Below are 6,082 nucleotides of genomic sequence, written 5' to 3'. Positions count from 1 at the left end.
AGTCGGTTAGGACATCTACTTTGTGCATGACACAAGTGATTTTTCCAACATTTGTTTACAGACAGATTATTTCACTTATAATTCACTGTATCACAATTCCAGTGGGTCAGAAGTTTACATACACTAAGTTGACTGTGCCTTTAAACAGCTTGGAAAATTCCAGAAAATGATGTCATGGCTTTAGAAGCTTCTGATAGGCTAATTGACATAATTTGAGTCATTTGGAGGTATACCTGTGGATGTATTTTAAGGCCTACCTTCAAACTCAGTGCCTCTACTTGAAATCATGGGAAAATCAAAAGAAATCAGCTAAGACCTCAGAAGAAAAAAAATTGTAGACCTCCACAAGTTGGGTTCATCCTTGGGAGCAATTTCCAAACGCCTGAAGGTACCACGTTCATCTGTACAAACAATAGTACGCAAGTATAAACACCATGGGACCACGCAGCCATCATACCGCTCAGGAAGGAGACACGTTCTGTCTCCTAGAGATGAACGTACTTTGGTGCGAAAAGTGCAAATCAATCCCAGAACAACAGCAAAGGACCTTGTGAAGATGCTGGAGGAAACAGGTACAAAAGTATCTATATCCACAGTAAAACAAGTCCTATTTCGACATAACCTGAAAGGCCGCTCAGCAAGGAAGTAGCCACTACTCCAAAACCACCATAAAAAAGCCAGACTACGCTTTGCAACTGCACATGGGGACAAAGATCTTACTTTTTGGAGAAATGTCCTCTGGTCTGATGAAACATAAATAGAACGGTTTGGCCATAATGACCATCGTTATGTTTGGAGGAAAAAGGGGGTTGCTTGCAAGCCGAAGAACAGCATCCCAACCGTGAGGCACGGGGGTGGCAGCATCATGCTGTGGGGGTGCTTTGCTGCAGGAGGGACTGGTGCACTTCACAAAATAGATGGCATCATGAGGAAGGAAAATTATGTGGATATATTGAACCAACATCTCAAGACATCAGTCAGGAAGTTAAAGCTTGGTCGCAAATGGGTCTTCCAAATGGACAATGACCCCAAGCATACTTCCAAAGTTGTGGCAAAATGGCTTAAGGACAACAAAGTCAAGGTATTGGAGTGGCCATCACAAAGCCCTGACCTCAATCCTATAGAACATGTGTGGGCAGAACTGAAAAAGCGTGTGCGAGCAAGGAGGCCTACAAACCTGACTCCGTTACACCAGCTCTGTCAGGAGGAATGGGCCAAAATTCACCCAATTTATTGTGGGAAGCTTGTGGAAGGCTACCTGAAACGTTTGACCCATGTTAAACAACTTAAAGGCAATATTACCAAATACTAATTGAGTGTATGTAAACTTCTGACCCACTGGGAATGTGATGAAAGAAATAACAGCTGAAAGAAATACTTCGCTCTACTATTATTCTGACATTTCACATTCTTAAAATAAAGTGGTGATCCTAACTGACCTAAGACAGGAAATTTGACTAGGATGTCAGGAATTGTGAAAAACTGAGTTTAAATGTATTTGGCTAAGGTTTATATAAACTTCCAACTTCAACTGTACATGCTCAGGTTGTACAACACATTTAACACAACAGTTGTTTGGCACAAAATATTTACACAACTGTTGTGTCAAATGCTTTGTATATCAGTTGTACAACCTGAGTGTGTTAAGGGGAAAAACACACTGAGTATTCAAGAAGTAATTTCAATAAGCTTGAGATTTGTAAAGTAATGTATTGGTTGGTGGTGAGATATTTCTTATCTTTTAGCTCCTAGTGGAGCATAGGGCCTTAGCAGCATTGAGGGTTCATCCCACAGGGTCATGGAGACACGTGATGCATGCTGCCCCACCATGACAGCGGACAGTCAGGTCCAAAATGATTGGCACCCTTGATAAAGATGTGCTCAACGGCATCATGAACTTTACCCAGCACTAGGACACATTTTAGCCAAAAATCTGGTTGCCTCTGCCAGGAGGCTGAAACTTGGCCGCAAGTGGATCTTCCAGCAAGAAAATAACCCCACATCAAAATCCACAAAGAAATGGTTAATTGACTACAAAATCAACATTTTGCAATGGCCATCTCAGTCTCCGGACTTGAAACCCATTGAAAACATGTGGTATGAATCGAAGAGGGCAGTCCATAAGCGCAGATGAAGGATATCAAGGATCTGAAATGATTCTGTATGGAGGAATGGTCTAAGATCTCTCCCAATGTAGAGATTGTTGAGCTTGGATGAGGCAATCATAGCAGATAAGCACAGTCTTTTCTGGTTGCAGAACACCCTTATCAGGTCGCTCTTCCTCTTGCAAGTACTGAAAGATTGCAGGCATTCTGTACCTGGCAAGATGGTTTGGGGTAGAAAGCAAAATCATAACGTTTTGCAGAAAAGGTTGTGGAATGAGAACAGGGGTAACAAAGAGAGGTAGCTGAACTTAAGGCAAAATGTCATGCAAATGTTGTAGTATATTATTCATTATTACACCATAAAGCCCAACATTATCACCCCAACAATGATCATGCCTAAATTAGGACAATTGTAGAAATGTGTGAATTCTATTCCTTTCTACATTACCAAAAGGGGTCACATTTTGACTTCATACCTCTCCTCACAAATACACATATAAAGTCACAGATATAGACTATATTCTATTTGAACATACAAAAGTATGTGGACACCTGCTCATCAAACATCTCATACCAAAATCATGGCCATTAATATGGAGTTGGTCCAACTTTTGCTGCTATAACAGCCTCCACTCTTCTGGGAAGGCTTTCCACTAGACATTGGAACAATGCTGCAGGGGGCTTGCTTCCATTCAGCCACAAGAGCATTAGTGAGGTCTGGCATTGATGTTGGGCGATTAGGCCTGGCTTGCAGTCAGCGTTCCAATTCATCCCAAAGGCGTTCGATGGGGTTGAGGTCAGGGCTCTGTGCAGGCCAGCTAGTTCTTCCACACCGATCTCGACAAACCATTACTGTATGGACCTCGATTTGTGCACGGGGGCATTGTCATGCTGAAACAGGAAAGGGCCTTCCCCAAACTGTTGCCACAAAGTTGGAAGCACAGAATCATCTGGAATGTCATTGTATGCTGTAGCTTTAAGATTTCCCTTCACTGGAACTAAGGGGCCTAGCCCGAACCATGAAAAACAGCCCCAGACCATTATTCCTCCTCCACCAAACTTTACAGTTGGCACTATGCATTCGGGCAAGTAGTGTTCTCCTGGCATCCGCCAAACCCAGATTCGTCCGTCGGACTGCCAGATGGTGAAGCATGATTCATCACTCCAGAGAAAGCGTTTCCACTGCTCCAGAGTTTGGAACTCAGTAGTGAGTGTTGCAACTGAGGACAAATGATTTTTACGCGCTATGCAATTCAGCACTCAGCGGTCCCGTTCTGTGAGCTTGTGTGGCCTACCACTTTGCGGCTGAGCCGTTGTTGTTCCTAGACGTTTCCACTTCACAAAAACAGCACTTACAGTTGTCCGGGGTAGCTCTAGCAGGGCAGGACAGGAATTTGACAAACTGACTTGTTGGAAAGGTGGCATCCTATGATGGTGCCACATTGAAAGTCACTGAGCTCTTCAGTAAGGCCATTCTACGGTCAATGTTTGTCTATGGAGATTGCATGGCGGTGTGCTCGATTTTATACACCTGTCAGCAACGGGTGTGGCTGAAATAGCGGAATCCACATACTTTTGTATATATAGTGTATGTTCCTTTTTATTTTATTTTGATCATGCATATCAGAGTTCATATCAGAGTTCAATTGTATTCTGCCATGTGAATGAATTAAATTAATTTGAACTGAAAAATAAGGACAAAGCATTAGTCATGTCTAATAGATATGTCACTGTGTAATTTTAGCCATGAATTTGCCACGAGCCACAGCATCCCGTAAAGTTTTGTAGATTTGTAGATCAGCCCCCCTCAACTGGAGACTGAAATTGTACTTAACATACATCGTCCTCTCCACGGCCCTCCTCTCCATGCGCATCCTCTCTCCTTGGCTCCTGAACTAGAGAGATAAATATTATTAGATACATGCGTAATTGATCAGATACATCTTGCAACATATTTACAAAAGCATTTCAGGTTTTAATAGTTATTCATTCTAACACACACTGAGGAAATAGTCTTAAGTTACGATGATGTTGCAAGTGCAGATATTGCCCTCCTCTTAAAGCCAAGGCCCTGCGATAGACTAGCACCCTGTCCAGGGGGTGTACTTGTACATCAAGCTGCCTCACACTACAGGAACCGGAAATAGGCTCCTGCTCCTATGAGCCGTTCCGGCTCGCACAAGCCAAGGCTCGTGCAAGTCTACTTTACTTTTAAGGTAATTTATGACCTGCCCTGCGGGTACTAAGTGGTCATCATCCAACCCTGCCTATAATAAGTAGACCTAGTCAACTTACCATACCTGCTTTTATTCAGCTTTTATATAACTTGCCTACCTGCAACAAGACATTAGACACTATTCAACCATGTGGAGCTTTGGGGTAGTGGATTCAAGCCCAACACGTTCAAACCCTTCAGTGTATTAGTCCTCATAGTGTTAGCTGGGACAGAATCCTGCACACCCCGTGGAGTTCCAGAAACAGGGTTGGTGACCAATGCCCTACATTGTCAGGAAATCCCTACTAACCCTAGTATAGGCAGCCCTACTATACTCTTCAAAGTTTTATGGCAGACTACCCCTAGTAGTGTATTGCCGCCACCTACTGTAATGGGTTATAAATCCATTATGTCTTCACCGACCGCTGTGTCGCAAACTATGCGCAAAAAAAGTAAACAAATCCTTAAGACCAATGAAAGTAGAGCTGAAGATTTGTATAACTAACCCAAGATAGACCACAGACTGTGGTTTCCAAATTAATCATAGAGGGCAGAACAAGCAAGGAGGTGGGCAGAGACAGGCACGAGCTAGCGAGAGCCTATTTGCGCGTTCTAGCATGTATTTGCATATTTCCGTTAGGGAACGCCTACTATGTGAAGTGCGCGTGTGTACTAACTCAATTCGCCCTTGCACTCATTCTAAACAACGCAATTTTTTTGAAACTTTGGCAAAGGGTAAAGTCTACAAAAATGTGTCCACTCTGTTCGTAACATATTCTAGTTTTAGAAACAAAGCTGTATTGAGATCAAATGTTTCATCGATGAGAAGATTAGCAGAATGTCGGCCAAAATCCATCTCGCTCCATCTTCTCCCACTGCCGGACACTGGACCATATTTGGTAGTGAGTGCAAAAGCCAACCGAATACTTCACATTTATCATCCGGTAAAATATCTGTCTCATTGTTCTATCTGTGGTAGAGCAACTGAATTCGGACGTCACATACACATGTCCAAATATGGCATTGCGTTGACAGCCTGGATTTCTTATCCGGTGATGTCCCTGGAACCGGGACCGCGTTATACCTCCAGAATGACGCAGACTATTTATCAGATAGAGGAGAGCTGGGAGGTATGTGGCTATATTGCTCAGTTGTTACCACAGCGCTAACGAAGGCCAGGAGTGGAAAGGCAGATTCTGATTCCAAAACAAACCACAGGGAAGCCAGGGCATTGCCATATGCCATATGTGGGTGAATATTTTTCTAGGTACACTGGTGATACCAAATCAAAATTGCAGGTCACACAGCAACATATTTGGGGGCATAAGGACCGAAATGGTGGTATATTAGAGCCCAGTTTATCACTTGTTGAATAGCTCTCAGCCCAAGGTCTTTATTCTGATAGGATGGGGTACAATGGTATTTTATCAAGGTCAGACACAGTTTCAGAATCAACATACTTTATTTATTTACAGAATGTAAACAAACATGAAATAAACAGAGTTCCTTTAGTCTCTTCTCTATTCAGGGACAGGGATGAATGATTCCATTACAGTATGCTATAGGAGAATATTTTGTGAAAATCAAATGGGATTTCCTGCAGATGAGTGAATAAATTGTAGTAGAGTGCTCAAACCTGACACACAAAGACGTGTTCAGTTCACCGTAGCCGATAATTTTCAACCAGATACATTTATGTTTTTGTATCATCATTACATTTACGTCATTTAGCAGACGCTCTTATCCAGAGCGACTTAGTTAG

This window comes from Coregonus lavaretus, assembly GCF_964263955.1.
Source record: "Coregonus lavaretus genome assembly, chromosome: 8".
NCBI classification, from domain to species: domain Eukaryota; kingdom Metazoa; phylum Chordata; class Actinopteri; order Salmoniformes; family Salmonidae; genus Coregonus; species Coregonus lavaretus.
The sequence above is the reverse complement of the archived record's forward strand: the minus strand, read 5'-3'. Positions refer to the sequence as shown.